The sequence below is a fragment of the Rutidosis leptorrhynchoides genome, chromosome 2 (genome assembly GCF_046630445.1).
Source record: "Rutidosis leptorrhynchoides isolate AG116_Rl617_1_P2 chromosome 2, CSIRO_AGI_Rlap_v1, whole genome shotgun sequence".
NCBI lineage: Eukaryota > Viridiplantae > Streptophyta > Magnoliopsida > Asterales > Asteraceae > Rutidosis > Rutidosis leptorrhynchoides.
In genome coordinates, this window is record NC_092334.1 from 440,458,237 (window position 1) to 440,477,824 (window position 19,588).

Below are 19,588 nucleotides of genomic sequence, written 5' to 3' on the forward strand. Positions count from 1 at the left end.
GTTTTTGGAATGGAGACAGAGTCTAAAGTGGCAACAAAAGCACGAGAAGAGACGGACAATTTATCATAAGAGACAAAGGAAGCAATATGGTATGTACATTTACGTTTACCTTTTTGAAGAGCAATCGGTATATCAAAATCTGAATCGGAAGATTGAGTATCATGAATATTACTATAAACATTGCTCAGTGACTCACTGGGAGGATCTACCGACGATGACTGTGGCTTAGGAGCGGGCGCTGATGTAGGACGGGGGCGTTGACTGTATACATATTGAACATGGTTAGTTTGTTCTGATGGTGTGGGATCTGGTGTAGGCTCTGGTGTGGGCTCTGGTGTTGGATCTGGTATGGGATCTGTTGTGGGATCTGGTATGGGATCTGGTATGGGATCTGGTGTAGGATCTGGTGTGGGTACTTTCATGCTATATCTCAATAAGTCATCACTCTCCTCATGATTGCAAGAAATGGATGTGGGAAAGAACGGTAATTCTTTTTGAAATGTGACGTCTCTGGAACAACATAGCGTTGGAGAGTTAGTGAAAAACATCTATACCCTTTCTGAAGACGAGAGTATCCTAGAAAGACACATTTAATAGATTTAGGATCTAATTTGGTTAGGTGAGGTTGGGTGTCTCGAACAAAACAAGTACTACTAAATATCTTAGGCTCGATTGGAAACAAGGATATTGTGGGAAATAATATACTATATGGGATATCACCATTAAGAACTTCAGGCGGCATGTGATTTATAAGAAAGCACGCAGTTGATACGGCGTCAGCCCAAAAAGATTTTGGAACATTCATTTGAAATAATAGTGCTCGGGCCACCTCAAGAAGGTATCTATTTTTTCGTTCCGCCAGCCCATTTTGTGCTGGTGTATCAACACATGATGACTCATGCAGGATACCTTCTTGAAGCATATATGATTTAAATGACTCTGAGAGAAATTCTTTTGCGTTATCACTTCTCAGAGTTAGAATAGAAGTATGAAATTGTGTTTTTACTTCGGCAACAAAGGAACAAAAATGAGTAAACACTTCAGAGTGACTTTTCATTAAATAAAGCCATGTAACACGTGAGTAGTCATCAATAAAAGTAACAAAATATTTAAAACCAGATTTTGATGTCACAGAACACGGACCCCAAACATCAGAATGTACTAATTTAAATGGAGACGCAGCCAGCTTATTGACTCTAGGGCTTAAGTGGACCCGCTGATGCTTAGCGAACTGACAAGACTCACAATATAAAGAGGATAAACTGGAAAACTCATAACATAGTTTCTTCAAATTCTGTAGAGAAGGATGACCTAACCGACAATGCATCATAAGAAGAGAGGATGACTTTGAGCATACTAATGAGCGGGGAATTTTTGTTGTAGTTTCAAGTATGTAAAGTCCATCAGATACCCGTCCTTTACCAATAATCTGTTTCGTCGAGAGATCCTGAAAGATACAAGAGTCAGGAAATAGTAAGGCTACACAATTTAAGTTACGAGTAAGTTTGCTGACGGATAGCAAGTTAAATGAGAAATTGGGTAGACATAAAACGGATGATAAAGATATAGATGGAGTGAGGTTGATAGTGCCGAAACCAAGAACATGGGAGGTGGTACCATTTGCAATTGTGACATAAGATGTGTGGGTATTGAAGTCAGAGTAAAGATGGTTATTACCTGTCATATGATCTGAGGCACCAGAATCAATGACCCATTTGGAGGCTGATGATAAGAGACAAGTGTCATTACCTGTTTCAGCAAAAGCAACAGTTGAAGTAGTAGGTTTCGCAGATTCTTTCAATCGTGTATATTCAGCATGCTCATTGGCAGAAATAGTGACTGTGGAGGAAGATGCAGCATGTGCTGAGAGATTATTCCTCATATTTTGAGTTTGCAATTTCTTGCAATATCGTTTAGTATGTCCAAGTTCATGACAATAAAAACACTCTACACTAGAATTAGTGGGTTCTTTCGTTATTCTATCAGTATGGCCTCCTCTTAAACTTCCTCGATAACTTCCTCGATAACTTCCTCGATAATTTCCTCGATAGCCTCCACGAGACCTCCCTCCTCCTCTAAATCCTCCACGACTGACAAGAGCAGTGTTGTGCTCAGAAACTTGAGGTGTTTTAACATCCTCGTGACGGAGGACACGAGCAAACGTTTCTTGAAGAGAGGGAATTGTAGACTCATTCAAAAACTGGGACTTAATAGCATCATGTTCTGGTCGTAAACCTGTTAGAAAGCTCAGGACCGCTATTTGCTCCCGTTGTGTCTGCATAGTCTTAATATCAGCACTCAAAGGCATCACAGAGTTAAACTCCTCATATATTTTCTTAAATTCCATAACATAAGCCATTAAAGATCGATCATGTTGTTCACCACGATGAAAAGATTTGCACACATTAAATATTCTAGAGATATTGCTCTTTCCAGAATATAGAAAATCGATATACTCCATAAGCTCTTTTACATATTCACAATGATTTACCAAAGAAGTAAACGAAGATTCAATGGAATTCATAATTAGAAGAAAGAGTCTAGCATCATTTTGTAGCCACAGATCTCGTGTATCATCTTTAGGAGGTTCGGAAGTAAGATGAGAATCTTTTTCCATGCTCCTAAGATATACACGGATTGTCTTACTCCATTCAAAGAAGTTAGACCCATTAAGTTTATTGTCGGTTAAGCGAGCTGCAATAGGAATAGTCTCGCTTAAATTACCATCTATTTTCTTTTCATCGCTCATTTTTTTTAAATAAAATTAAATTAAAATATAGCTTAAACTAAAAAATACGGATAAAAACAAGTTTAAGCTGTTTGGTAAAGTTTTAATAAATATCTTTACTCTGACTCCACTTGGTAGTGGACATAAAAGAGAACTTTACTCTGACTCCACTAGGTAGTGGACATAAAAGAGAACTTTACAGAGAAATAGCAATCGACCTGTTCCTTTCTCCCTTTTTTTCTCTGTTTTCTTCAACTAGCAATCGGAGTAATATTCCAGAAACGAGTAATCGGAATCAAGAGGCTGACAATCAGACAAGAAAACTGACGGTGGAGAGTGATCCACGCGCCCTCACGCACCGGCGAGTGGCGGCGACAGGTGGTGATGGGCGGCGCGTGGGGTGACTTACGGCTGTCGGAAGTTTTTCGTTTTTTTTCAGAAATGCAATTCGGGACCTTCTGGGACGTTTGGCGGGGGTGGTGAGATCTGAAAGTGACTTTGAAATGTTCAAATTTGGAGACAGAAGTGTTGGCTACGGGTTGGGCTGTGGGTGGTTATGGTGGTGGTGGTGACTTACAGACTAGACTCAAACACTCATAGGTACACTCTGATACCATGTAATTTAACATCTAAACTCTCTTTAATCTCATCTCATTTCATTAATTATTTACAACATACAACGAGGATATATAAATGCACCAACACAACTAACTACATTAATTACACCGACTCAACTAACTACATTAATTGCACCGACTACCTACTAACATAAAATGTGTATACGTATGTCTTATGCATTGTAACAATACTCATAAACTTGTCAACTTAATTAATATGTTTGCCATGTGCTCATTAGTTAGGATTCAAGTAACTAACCTACTCCAATAGATTAAGTGTAAAATGGTTCACAATGAAACTATAGTCAATTGTCTATTTGGTCTAGTCTAAGTAACTAAGTATGATTGCTTGATCAAGAATAACTTAACCTTAATGTCTCTACACACTTCATGATTATCTTATAGAGACATTATTCAATTAATCCCTAACTAAACTCAAATGAAACATGACTTATGATTAATTGGAACTAGGGAGTTAATGATATAGTGACTAGCCTTTAGAATTGAACCAAGAGCATTAAAGTGACTAACTAAGTCTTGACCAATCTGAAATTTCCCTAAATATCAATCAAGACACTTCTCCAAAAATGTTGGGTTTGCCACTTTTGAATGATTAGTCACTTTCATGCAATAAGACCAAATCTCACACATTTAATGCATATAGTACTTGTATAGGATGTTTGGTTTCTTTTGCAGGTGCTAGAAGGAGTAAAGGTGCCAAAATGTGGTGTTCAAATCTGAGTCAAACGGCTATACAACGGATACCAATTTTGGACTGGAGCACGCACGATCGCACCACGGTCGACCGTGCAGGCAACCGTGTGTCAACGGCTATTTTTTCAATCCCACTATAAAAGGCAAACATTTAAGAGCATTTAAAGGTGATCCTCTTGCACATTTAAAAGGCTTATCTCCAGTGATCACAAGTGCATCAATTACTACTCAAATGTGATCAAGCAAGAGAAGATTCTATGATCTTATAGATATAGAATTGGGTTGTTGTAAACTTACTAATTAAAATCATTTATCTTGTGAGTTACTTAATGTAATGTATGTCCTAGTATCGTGTTAGGGTCATCATTGCAGAGTGTATGAGTCTTGTAACTTTAATTAGTGGAAGCATAGGCTAGCTTAGTGATCTACTTCCTTAAAGGGACTTAGGAAGTTGATTAATCTCATTTGGAGATTAGTACTTGTCCAAGGTGAAGACAAGTTAATCTACGTTAGAGTTGATCTTTCAAAGGGATAGAAAGATTAGGTTTGTTGTCTACTAAAGAAGATTGAAGACTTGTAAATCGGATCTCCACCGGGTTTGGAGAAAAGTGCTAAGTGAAGCAACAAATCCCGATTAGTGTAATCGGGGAGTGGATTAAGGTGAATTAGTTAACATCCACCCGAACCACTATAAATCCTTGTGTCTATGTTCTTTACATTACTTTATTTATCATTTTAAACATATACACTACACACATCAAGCTTGAGTTGAGTTGGTTGATCAAAGTAAAATCGAATTTGGTGATCAATCGAAAAATTGTTAAAAACGTATTAACTATTCACCCCCCCCTCTAGTTACTTACAGAATAGATTCGTTAGACCACAAGATTTAATAATAGACGATATATCATGTATATCAAAAGTATGCCATGAGCGTATAATATCAAAACTAAACGATTTTACCCCGAGACAATACATATGTAATTGTCGAGATCATTATTATACCACCAATTGACCTGAGGTCAATGGTTCGGGACGTTACTCCCAATAGCGATATCTATAATAATTTCATTTTCCACTTAATTCATATAGCAATTAATGATATTACAAAGCAGGGATTTGTATGTTTCAAATGAACACAATAAAAATACTCATGTTTGTCGCATATAAAGTTTGTACTTGTGTCTAGCATGTTAAAAATTTAAAAGCAAGGATGTGACTCACCCCATAGTTTCAAAACAATAATGAAATAGTAAAAAGTGGGGTTATGAAATTCACCTTAGTTAGCACAACAAATATTTTACTAAAAAGTAGCTGTAATTGAAGTAGACTAGAAATCTTAACCTAGAGATAATAGTTGGTCGTTAGTTGACTAAGCAACAAAGTATTTGTGTATAATTATTCGTTTGTTCGAAGGATTACTATTAATAGTAAATTTTTCTTTTAAGGAAGGTTTCTATTTTTGGAAAGTTTGTAATCACGTAATCAGATAAACCTTAGATTAAAGACTTCCAATTCGTAATGGCCTATTCAGCTCTAGGGGCTTGAGCTATAGGATCCTTTAAATCGAAAAATCCAAATCCTTCCATTCTCGAGTTTCGTAGACGCCACCCGTCAAGAAAGTTCAATGATCAAAAATAAATCCAATACGTTTATTTTTTCGTGAAAATATTTCCTCCCTAATATTATACGAGAGTATAATATTAATTTAAGTGTTGTATGTGTTACTTATATTATAGTATAAGTTATATTATATTCATTATTATAATATTATATTATTGTTTTATTAACATATGTTATATATTACTATAATAATATTACTATTTATTATAAGTTACAATTATAATAGTTTAATAGTTTAATTAAGTAAATAATATCTTATAATTAATTAAATAAATGATTTAAATAATTAGAAATTCTTAAAATTTATTTATCCTTATTATCTAAAGATAAGTTATCTCAAATTTATATATATTATGTATTATATTTATCCAAATTGTAAATATACAATATTAAATTCATTTTTAATATTTAATAAATACTAAATAATCATAAATAAATTATTTTAAATTTTTTCTCAGTTTATAAAACTATAATTTATTATTATAAATTATTATTTTAAATATTATCCTTTATTTTACATTTTTAAACATTTTCTTCCTTAATTCTCTAACCGTTTACTCCTATATTCTACATAAAATACTAGATTGATTTACAAAATAAGCTTGAATAATTTTTACCATTTTAATGTATTAAACAAGCTTTAAATTGGAAAAAATACTTAAACGACTTAAAATACCTATTCTTATATTTTTAATGTATTCATGTGACTGTAAAAATAATATAAAAAATTTTAAACCGAATTTATACAGATCCCATAATTAATTTTCAATTTTCAGATATTTTAATTCTTTTTCGGATAATTTTAATAGAAATTAACATATTTATTAGTTATAAAATTATATACTTGTATTCCTGTGATGTAAAAAATATTCCTATGATTTTAGATCTGTTGTATCATGAATATAAAATTTATTATATTTTTATTAACAATTTAAATATATTATTAACATATATATATATATATATATATATATATATATATATATATATATATATATATATATATATATATATATATATATATATATATATATATATATATATATATATATATATATATATATATATATATATCAGGATAAATAAATAATACATAAAAATTTATAAAAAAATAAAACTACACATGCATAATTCATATAAAAATTTTTTACAGTGATTTTATAACATAATAGTAATTATAAAACATTAATATAGATTTTTAACATTAGTTTTCTATTTATTCATAATTTGTACCTATTAAACCTTTTAAACAAATTCATAAAAATTATGAAAACAGGTTTATAAATTCGAAATTTATTTTTCCTAGTTTGTTTAACATATGAACTAAATTATAAAAATATAATATTGATTTATAAAATTCACTTTTGATTTTTTTTATATGTTTGGGGCTTTTTGATCGGTACAAAAAAAAAATTAAAAGTGAGTTGAGAAAAAAATTACCTAGCTGAGATTTCTTCAAAGAAAAGCTGGATTTTGATTGAGAGAATTTTCTTTGAGTTTTTGAGTTATGGAAAAAAAAATGAAGAACTAATCTTCTATTTATACTAAAAAAATATGGAAAACCAAGTGTTTGTATTAAAAAGAAAAATACTTTTTATATTAAATGGAGGAAGCCAAAAAGGTTTTATTTATTTTTAAAATTAATTAGAACATTGATTAATCATTATTACTTATGTTATTATTATTATTTACATCATTATTATTATTAACATTATTATTATATATATATATATATACGGTTTTCATATATATATATATATATATATATATATATATATATATATATATATATATATATATATATATATATATATATATATATATATATATATATATATATATATATATATATATATATATTCTTTTATTTTATTTTATTTCTAAAGTATATTACTAAATTAGTATATACTTTATTTAATTAGATGTGTCAACTGTAAGTAAATATTCGGTCAACGTTTGGATTTTATTATATTAATTGTGTTTCAAATAAAAACCCTAATAGTTAACACATACAAAATGAACCTAGAGGTAATTTAGTCATTTCAGAAGTCGAAAAGTGAGGGTTGTTATAGTACCTCCCCGTTAATAAAAACTTCGTACCGAAGTTTTAGGCAGTGTTCTCGGATGCATCAGCGATTGAGAAGAGATGGGGATATTTTCGTTTCATTCATGTTCCCAGGTATATTCTAGTCCTTATTAATAGGAATATTGCTTTATTTCAAGCGTTTGATTCCGCAGTCCTAAACCTTTCTACTTTTTTTTTTTTGAAAAATTCTTTTTAATAAGAATTTCTTCAAGTTTCGTTTTGAGAAAATTTTTATGAGTACCTTACTTAGGTCTCTTGATTTTATGTTTCATAGACACGTTTGTAGCAAAGTTCGCTCTTTCGGCGAATGCTAGTATAGTAAGTATAGTGTTTCCTCTTTCTGAGGGTTATAAAGTAAACAAGTCCATTACATGGAAAGTAGTTTAGTTTCAACGTTTGAGCGAAACGAGATAGTGTATATATTTATATATACACACATTTTTTAAGATGAGTATGTTCCGTTAACTATACGCAACATAGCGATGTTGTGTAAAATATATCCTTTGCTATCTGAGATAAGTGACGTAATATGATAAGTGATGTTTCGTATCCTAATTTCTTGGATCGAACTTCACCAATGAGAAATCTTAAACAGGATAATTTCAAACCATAATAATTTGGAAATTGCATTTACGAAGTCGTAATAACGTTTATCAACCAATTCCCAGTACGCAACCAGGTGGTCAGTTATTGTTCGTGTGAATCCAACTTAAGTGGATAATTCTACGGAACATAGTTTGTAACACCGTCTTGAAATGTTTGAACTTCTGTATAACTTACCATAATATAATCGTACGCGTTATATTACACTAACATGTACTTCCATTCTTTCATATTCCTCATGAAATAACATCGAAACTTCTACATGACTTACCGTAATATAATCACGTTAGCTAGGCGTCATTATATTACACTAATTCATGTTTCCATTCCGGTATTACTCCACCAGGTCAAGACAGTGTGATTAGATTTTAGATCTCTAGCTTCCACTCTTACCAGTTTTCCCAGCGGAGTGGTGAATTGAGACGGTGTTGTTGAAGGTCAAAATGGATGAAGGATACATCCATATATGCCTATAGATATTTGTGTGATATAATTGAAAGTTTATACAAGATTCACTACATGTAACTCTAACTTTTGAACCCACGTGTGAAAATAAGAACGATTAGTATCGATCAGTTTTTGAGTTTCTAAAAACACTCTTCTGAATCGTAAAGTCTTTATGACAACTTAGAGAGATTTGTCGAAGTATATACATTGTCAATGCGAATGTAACAAACTATTTCTTAGTTTGATAAATAAGTAATATAACGATAATGGATGAGGTGTAATAGCCTCTTGGATTAAAATTCGTATATAGTCAAGAAGAGTTTGTTCAAACTTTTTAAGGTGTGTGTCTTAAGGACAAATAGAAATGATAGTTTTAGGTTAATTTGAAGGGTTAACCGTAACGTCTTTTGACATTGAGGACAATGATAGTTTGCTTAAGTAAAGAGATGATATGACAAATCGAAATGAGTATGTTATGATGAAACAATTCTCTTGTCTCATGGTACGCCTTAGCTGTAGTGGGGTATTCCAATATCAGAAACACAGTTGCCATGTTAGGTTTCCAACTCCTTGTTGTTCTAAGAAAAGCCAGTCCAACCATTCTACACTTGTGGTTGGGTGATGAAAGATAAAATATGATAGAAGTTGGTGAGAGTGTTCAAAATCATGCGAAACATCTTCTCTACGTAAAGTTTAATGAAGATAAGTATAGAAGTTCGAGGTGCGAGGATAGTATCTTTATTTTGAAAAGTAGATAGAATTTAATCAGAATAATTAAAATGTGCTTCCATATTCAATACTGTTAAAAGAGTTTAGACATCTTCTAGATGTGTTTGTTTTAAAAGAAAGAAAGCTGTGAGTAATTTATGTAAAAAGAGATTTTTCGAAAAATATCTTTCAAAAATATGTTGTCTAAGCAGACAGTGGGACATGTAGTATGAATAGATAACCTTCAAAAAGTTCGAGTGTTATAAACAACATTAAAGTCTTTTTCATGTTTTCAAAAATTTGAATTTCAAAAAGTTAGGTTAGACTACTGAGGATAGATCTTTGTGTTCGAAGAGTTGAACGAGAATAAAATGTGGTGTTCTTTTCTTTAAAGTATAAGCGAATCGTTCGTGATAGGTTCATTCTCTAATGAAACGATAGACGGAATTTGCAGTCAATGGTTTTAGATATCCCAGTAAATATTGAGTTGATGTTCCTCTCCGAAATTATTGACCACGTGATTGTAGGTAGGAACCTTCGTTGTGGTGGAAGATAAAAATTGAAATTTAAAGGTAAAAGCGTGTGGTCGGGATCCACTGATAATCTTTAGAAAATCTCCCATCGGTTGTACCGTTCAAGTAGTTTCTTCGAGGTGGCCACCATAAAATTGAAAAAAGACGAGGGCGAAAATATAGCTCATAGGTGTAAACAAAAATTGAGATTTTTGTAAGTAATGCGTCGGGATTAAAAAAGAAATCGTAGTAATGAATATCTATCGAACAGGTAGTTCAACAAGAGTAATGAATGAAACTAAATTTGATTTCTCAAGAATGAACCGGTGGATCTACATAAGGACTCCATGGTTTCTTCCGGGTTTGTGTGTTGGAACTCAGGTAAGTTTTGCGGGTTTTGAATATCGGTATGAAGTGGTGAGGAGGGATACTTGTTTATTTAGATATGTTTGTGTAGATCTCAGATACACACGTAAGAGCTATCTTCATGACATTTTCAATGTCTGAAAGCGTTAGGTACCATAGTCTATTTACAACATTCATTCATCGTTGCACGGTGGAGGAAAAAGTTTAAAATAAAGAATTCGTAAATTCGTATATGAGCTAAGTCTACTTGATTTATGCGGGTAGTTTTCCTTGGGTGACTACCGTAAGTGACCCATTCGACAGATGTGGAAAACAAATTCAAGTTTCTCAAACTAGCAGTCTAATTCTACCGATCCTTCAATACCCTTAAATGTAGAGGATTTCCAATTCATGAAATCCGTAAACGAACAAGTAGTCGGAGGATTTTGTAGTGTATTATTGCTTTGAGCAGCACGTAACAGTTGTTGAAATTTAGCTGGAGTCAAAATGACATTAGGAATTATGTGTGTGGTTGTGATCCGTGAGGCATGACTCTTAATCACTTAGATAAGTTTAGTTAAAGAGTTATAATGTTTGATCACATTATAATAAACTTTAAGCACGCAAGATCACATATCAGATATGGAGAAATAAGATATTTCATAAACGAAACTCTTACTTTTTATTGCTATCACAGAGATAAAAATCTCTTTATTATATGGAAACAGAAAGCAGCAAAAGATAAAATCCTAGTAGGTCTTCACCCCTACTTCGAACTAGGATCTTGCTTCATTTTCTAAAGCAAATTTGGGATGAACTACTCAATTTAATGATTCTTCTGGCTCTATAGCTGTAGAATATTGGTTAAGTCTAACGATTGTACGTTCAAGTGAATTTTGGTTCAGAAAATATGAATAGTGGAGGTATTGGGTTTATTGGGTTGGAAAGTCACCAACAATCATCTCAGGAAACTTCTTTTTAGACAAAGAAGTCTTAGAAGTAGAAGTTTCAGGTTTCTCACTCTTGAGTCCCTCCTTGATAGTCTTCTCAGCTTTCCGATCTCCACCGTCAGAATCGCCGTCTTCAGAAGAGGCGTCATAATCATGCGAACAAGGTGGTTCAGTGGGAATACTAGGGGTGTACAGATGGATCTTTTCGACACTGAAGGATTAGTATACCAGTAAGGATTCTAAGGCAATTTCTTAGAGTCTACCGAAAAGCACGGGAAGGGCAAGATTTGTAAAGGTAATGAATATGATTGGTGATGACTTAATATTGTCTTTAAGTTATCAAGAACCTTTAAGAGGCATTACTGACATTTTTCGGTTCGCAAACCAGTGCACAAGGGCATAAAGGCACGTAATATAACAAGAATGTTATATACACGGCCATAATAGATGACATGGGAATGTCGAGGATTTTAGAAGGGACTCTAAGGAATCGTACAGGTCTAAGCAGGGAGAGTAACTAAAGAACTTAGGTAATAACAAAAACCAGCAGGAAAGGTTATAGTCCTAAGATTGCTAAGGCAACCTAGCTAACACATAAGGCATACATAATGCAACCTGGTTCTCTATAACAAAGTCTGGCGCTCTGATACCACACTATCATACCCCAAAATAGGGACAGGGGTAAATGCGACTATTCGTATCAACCAAACAGTTGATATAACAATGAGAACGACTCTATATGAGACATTTTAATAAAAACCATAATTTTATTGCAGCGAAAGTATTAAATACTCATTGTTTTACATAAACGTTGAAAATGAAATAACAAATGTAAAACTGAGATGCATGACGACTTCAAGTAGCAGTAATCATATTCATCAGCAAATGGCTTATTCACCTGAGACAAAACATGCTTAAAAGTGTCAACCAAAAAGGTTGAGTGAATAACATAGGTTTAAATTGAATAGATTCGTTAGACCACAAGATTTAATAATAGACGATATATCATGTATATCAAAAGTATGCCATGAGCGTATAATATCAAAACTAAATGATTTTACCCCAGGACAATACATATGTAATTGTCGAGATCATTATTATACCACCAATTGACCTGATGTCAATGGTTCGGGACGTTACTCCTAATAGCGCTATTTATAATAATTCCGTTTGCCACTTAATTCATCTAGCAATTAATGATATTACAAAGCAGGGATTTTTATGTTTCAAATGAACACAATAAAAATACTCATGTTGGTCGCATATAAAGTTTGTACTTGTATCTAGCATGTTAAAAATTTAAAAGCAAGCATGTGTCTTACCCATAGTTTCAAAACAGTAATGAAATAGTAAAAAGTGAGGCTATGAAATTCACCTTAGTTAGCACAGCAAAGATTTCACTAAGAAGTAGCTGTAATTGAAGTAGACCGGAAATCTCAACCTAGAGATAATAGTTGGTCGTTAGTTAACTAAGCAACAAAGTATTTGGGTATAATTATTCGTTTGTTCGAAGGATTACTATTAATAGTAAATTTTCCTTTTAAGGAAGGTTTCTATTTTTGGAAAGTTTGTAATCACGTAATCAGATAAACCTTCGATTAAAGACTTCCAATTCTTATTGGCATATTCAGATCTAGGGGCTTGAGCTATAGGATCCTTTAAATCAGAAAATCTAAACCCTTCCATTCTAGAGTTTCGTAGACGCCACCCGTCAAGAAAGTTCAATGATCAAAAATAAATCAAATACGTTTATTTGTTCGTGAAAATATTTCCTCCCCAATATTATACGAGAGTATAATATTAATTTAAGTGTTGTATGTGTTACTTATATTATAGTATAAGTTATATTATATTCATTATTATAATATTATATTATTGTTTTATTAACATATGTTAAATATTACTATAATAATATTACTATTTATTATAAGTTACAATTATGATAGTTTAATTAAGTAAATAATATCTTATAATTAGTTAAATAAATGATTTAAATAATTAGAAATTCATAAAAATTTATTTTTCCTTATTATCTACAGATAAGTTATCTAATATATATATATATATATATATATATATATATATATATATATATATATATATATATATATATATATATATATATATATATATATATATATTATGTATTATCTTTATCTAAATTACAAATATACAATATTAAATTCATTTTTAATAGTTAATAAATATTAAATAATCATAAATAAATTATTTTAAATTTTTCATCAGTTTATAAAACTATATTTTAATATTATAAATTATTATTTTCAATATTATCCTATATTTTGCATTTTTAAACATTTTCTTCCTTAATTCTCTAACCGTTTACTCCTATATTCTAGATAAAATACTAGATTGATTTACAAAACAAGACCTATAATTTTCACAAACTCTTAATAATATAATAATAATATAAAAAATATAAATTCGAATTTTTAACCACCTTGAATAATTTTTACCATTTTAATGTATTAAACATGCTTTAAATTAGGAAAAATACTTAAACGACTTAAATAAATATTATTATATTTTTAATGTATTCATTTGACTGTAAAAATAATATAAAAATTTTTAAACCAAATTTATACAGAACCCATAATTAATTTTCAATTTTTGGATATTTTAATTCTTTTTCGTATACTTTTAATAGAAATTAATATATTTATTAGTTATAAAATTATATACTTGTATTCCTGTGATGTAAAAAATATTCTTATGATTTTAGATCTGTTGTATCATGAATATAAAAATTTATTATATTTTTATTAACAATTTAAACATATTATTAACATTTATATATATATATATATATATATATATATATATATATATATATATATATATATATATATATATATATATATATATATAAAATAAAACTACACATGCATAATTCATATAAAAAAAATTTCTTACAGTGTTTTTATAACATAATAGTAAATATAAAACATTAATATAGATTTTTAACATTAATTTTCTATTTATTCATAATTTGTACCTATTAAACCATTTAAACAAGATTAATCTGGGTTAGGGAAAGGTAATTATGTTGATATTGAAGCTCTGATTGAAATGGTGTAGATCTGGTTGGATGAGCCAATTATACAGACCTACTTATCTCTAGACTCTTAGAGTTCTCATTGAGTAGTGAAAAGTATGTCACTTGGTCGTATAATTGAAAGGTAACTATACCTCGAAGGTTATCCTTAGTAAATTACTAGGTTTATTAGTGAGTTAAGCTCTAATCCTAACCCTCGTTATCAGTTTAGCTAACTGAATAATAACGTGTCGTGTTGATTGAACACTGATCACAAACGGAAGGAGTCCGACGGGTTAAGTTGACAAAACCTTAAATGAAAACTAACAACCATTTCATCATACTAATGAGATCAAACCAATTCAAACATTATACAGCATTACAGTTGATATACTAAAACTAAAGCAGATAGAAACCTAGCAGATACCTAGACAGTTGATATGACTTGATCCTAGGGCAACAATCAAACAAGAACATGCAATAGGTTTGGATCATACAGTCAAGGCACTAGCTAGATTTTTACAGCTCCTATGAGGTCTTCTTGGAACAGTCAATAGGCATACTAGGTCATTCATGTCTCAATTCCTAAGTTATGTATCCTAAAAGCGCATTAAATGCCTCTCGGGAACTCCGGCCATACCGAGTTCATAGAATCTTCAGATATAGTATAACCAGGGGTCTTAATCCTATGAAGTAGCTAAGTTCATATAGGTGGACAAGTCCTGATCACAACTTAGGTTTGTCAATCCTTAAGATGCTAGCATACAAATCTATCAGATTCACAAGTTCAGCATAACAATAGTAACCGTACTAATTTAACATAACTACGCTAACCCAAACTTCTATCATGGCAACATACAGATTAATTAAGCTAACATGGTAATATCGGAACGCATTATTAAACATAAAAAGTAGGAATACATGTTTAATACAAAAGACAAGCATTTCGGATAAAAACCTGAAAAGGCTGAAGAAATCTGCCCGAGATCGCAGAGACTCGCCGGGATATCCTCCGGAAAATAAAAGCTAACCTAGCTACTACTAAAGACTAACTAAAAACTTGAAAATATATAAATGAATTGTAAATTTAGTGTGTGTTGAAATGGATGGAAAGAGCCCTTTAAATAGACTTGGATTTTGCCAGCAAACGGCTGGCAGGCCGTTTGGCAAGCCGTTTGGCAAGCCGTTTGCTGTGCCCGTTTGCCAGACTTGCCCGTTACTGTGCCCGTTTGTGATGGCCGTGTGGCAGTTCGTTTGACATACAGGCAAGCCGTTTGGCAGACCGTTTGGCTTACCTGGTCAGCTGAATTCACTGGATCGTAACTTGATTTCTTGTCTTTCACAGTTTTCACTCTAGATTCTTCGTTTTAGCTCCGTTTTACTTGATTCTTTTTGCATTGCCTTCGTAATTACTTAATCTACAAAATCAATCGAAAAACGATAATTTTGCCGACAAAGTTTGGATCTTTATGGATTTAGGGCCTAATATCGGGGGTAAAAACGTGACTTTTTGGCCAATATCATGGATTCAACACAAATGAAAATGAGACAAGAGATATATGCTCTTTTAGTTGATCCTTCTGTTTGAATGTCTGATTCTTGATTTCAAATTTTACATACGAAAGACTTAGAAAACTACAATTATTTGTGTACATATGATTTTTCCATGACTTAGTTCATGAAGTTACAACTTTTGACATAAGATATGAAATATTTGGTTAAGTATACTATTTTATATGGTTTTTGCAAAATGTGATGTCTAGCTGCTACATTTTGACCACTACTACTTGATACCCACTTATGGGAGATTTATGCATTCATTTAGTGGTCATGGTCATAGTTACTGGAAAGGTGACTCAATAACCAACATCTCAGACTAGGATTCATGAACGTATGATATATGTCGAGAGACTTATGACAAAGCCGCTAGTTTAAACTAGACACATTAACATACATAAATGTGACTTAAGTATATCCCACCTTTATTACTCGGTGTTGTATAGACTCTGACCACCCTCTTATAAGATAGGTCACTTGTCTCAGAAAAATCGCATACGAACCCGAACCCAATTCCGTAATTTTTGAAGTGCGTGCTTTGCTTACGGTGAGTTTCATAGCCCATTTGTAAATATTTTACTTTGGGGTGTGAATACGAATACATTGCTTGCTTTACGTTTTACATTATGGACACAATTATATATTACTTACACGCGTGCAATAGTTGAGTACCACAATTCCCCTAGCTCCGTATCAATTAATTACTAGTTGTAAGCACGAATCTTATAAATAGATCTGTTGGTGTTGATATCCCCGCCCAGGATAGTCATGCTAAGATTCAACGGGCGTACAATACTTCATAATACGAAACTTTGGTTTAAGTGTGTTTACATACATGGGTAAAACAAATTATGTTAAGCTTAGATACCCAGCGCTCATGACATATGGACTATTTTTTACAAATGATTCCTACTTGCAAATCGTGTGGTCCATTTACTACTGTTATTACAAACCTATAAACTTACCAACGCCCGTTGACCGTTTTTAGCATGTATTTCTATGATCCATAAGGTATTCGCATCCGCATTTCTGGTCACGGTCAATATTAGCCGCATCTTGAAAGTCACAAGACTTAGCCAACCGATGCATGTGTACATGGATTTTTATTTTGATTAGAACTTGTTCTACTATCATGTAAACTTAAATCGTGTACTTGCAACCGTGAACCGTGCTATAGTAATGAGAACTATCAAATGTCATGCTTAGACGCCGTTAACTATAATCAGGACCCATGAAGTCACGTCTCGCCTCGAATGTCGAGGTGAGGTCGTCAAAACGAGGCATCAAAGTTTGCATATTTTGATGAAGACGAGGAATAACTCGTGTTTCTTAAGCACGTAAAAAATGTATGAAAAATTGTGGAACGCTCGGAACATGTCGAGTTGCATTCTAAGAATATATTTTTCGAGCTTAATTACGAGAGTAGTGACGAGGGACACACGAGTGATGACATGTTTGAAAAAAAAAATTAATTCGTGTTTTAGGAATTTAATTTATTTTATGTAATCGTAGTTTTTAATTTATGTAATTGTAGGTTTTCATTTACGTAATCATATTTTAAATTTATGTAATCATATTTTTAATTTTCTACTAACCGTATTTCTAAGTATTAATTTTGTTTTACAGAAAAGAAATAAAATAAACATAAAACTAATTCAGTTAAATATTAATTTTATAGAAAATTTAATTAATTAAAGAAGAATTAAAAGAAGTGAGAAAATATGTCATGGTTGAAAGTGTTTAGTGTTTAGTTAGCCTTGATGAAAAAAATGCTAATATGGCATTGATGTGTCATTTAGGTCTATGGAGGAAGTATGTTCTAAAACGAAGTATGTCATGATTAAAAATGACTTAAAAAATGCAAATTTAAATGTTAAAATGATGTAAGTGTACTATGTGCACTTTCACATAGAGGGTAATTAATTGGCGGAAAATTTTGTCATACTGTGACTATTGTGATTTATGATTATATGTTGTACATCATTAAACTTATCATTATTAATTATCATTATCATTATCATTATCATTATCATTAATGATTATCATTATTATTATTATCATTATCATTATCATTATCATTATCATTACCAATATATATAACAGCCGGCAGCAATGAACAGTACCGCTACAGTGCCCGCTACAGTACCCATTTTTTTTTTTACAAACTTCGTTTAGTAGCAAATTTTCTGGCCCAACGAAGTAGGCCAACGGCCACTTCCTAGTTAATACTAATTGTGGTGATCAAAACACTATTCACATTAGCAAACATGTAAATAATTTCAACTTCGAAAGTATTTTGGTAACCGACCTTTTTAAAGTTTTTTCATTCTTTTTTTATATAAGGTTTTTTAATTTCCTTTTTCCCTTCCTTTGTTCTTTAACGTTTAATTTAATGACCGTTAACCTTTTTTTACTTTAAGTTAACCAACCAAAACCACTTCGCAGCAAAGTTATTTTATTTACTACTTTTTCTCACTTCCTTTTTCCACCTTCATTTTTATTCCTCTATTTTTTTACGTTTAATTAACCGGCCGCTAATTCTTTTCTTTAAGCAGCAACAACAACAACAACAACAATAAAAACCAATACCACATAAGTTTAACCGGCCTCTAATTCTTTTCTTTAAGCGTTTAATTAAATGACCGTTAACCGACTAAACTCACTCCGCATCGAAGCACGGTTTTTTTTTAACATCGTTAACTACTGCAAATCATGTTTTATGTTAATTTTATATATCTAATCAAGGCTACGGGCAAAGCAAGTGAAGAAGTTAAGCTTTTTTGGCTTACCAGTTAACAATAAATGAATTGTAACAGAAAATTAGTTTAGTTCAATTAGTTGGGGTTTATATATATTGCATGTTAGAGATGGAAGTACCTAATGATTTGTGTATGTGTTTATAAACTACTTTATCCCTTCATTCATGTATATTGTTACTATCATTTGTGTAATATCAATATAGTAGTCGATTCGATTCATTCTTCGAATTTGATTCTTAATCAGGCGACTTCATGGTAATTCGAGAGCTTCTTCGATTCATACGAATTCACGAATTTCATAGCAAACTAATATACAGAGTAATGATACGTATATATACATATATACATATCGCTTCCAAGTGTTAACAGGTTAAAACCTAAAGCATGTGTCATATCATTAGAAGTTTTCTCTCTTTACAAAAACTCCAAGATAATCTTTTTTGGGTTGTAGCTCTTGAAGGTTGTCATGGTAAGATTTTCGTCAGGAATGGGTCTCTGTTTGATTTATTCGAAGTACTTCTATTTTCTGGTAAACGTTGAATGTTGGATTCGCTCATTCTCGTCTCTATTACTAGTTTGTAGGGTGTTTTCCACCTTGTTATGCAGGTCTCATGTGGATTCGTGAGTATGCGAGGTTTTTTCCCCTGCATCTCATAGGAGTTTACTGGATTTCGTGTTTTCTGATCATGGTGGTACTCAGGGTGGAAGTTTTCCGAGTTTAGCTCTTCTTTGGTTGTCTGTTTTTGGTGGTTGAAGCCTCACTTTTAAGCTCATTTTTCTATTTTGTGTCTTTCTATTACGACACCTCTTTGGTGCCTATCTCGTTGTTTGTTTCTTCCCTTGTTACTATCTTTTGCTTGACCTTCCTTCATGGTTTTCATGTT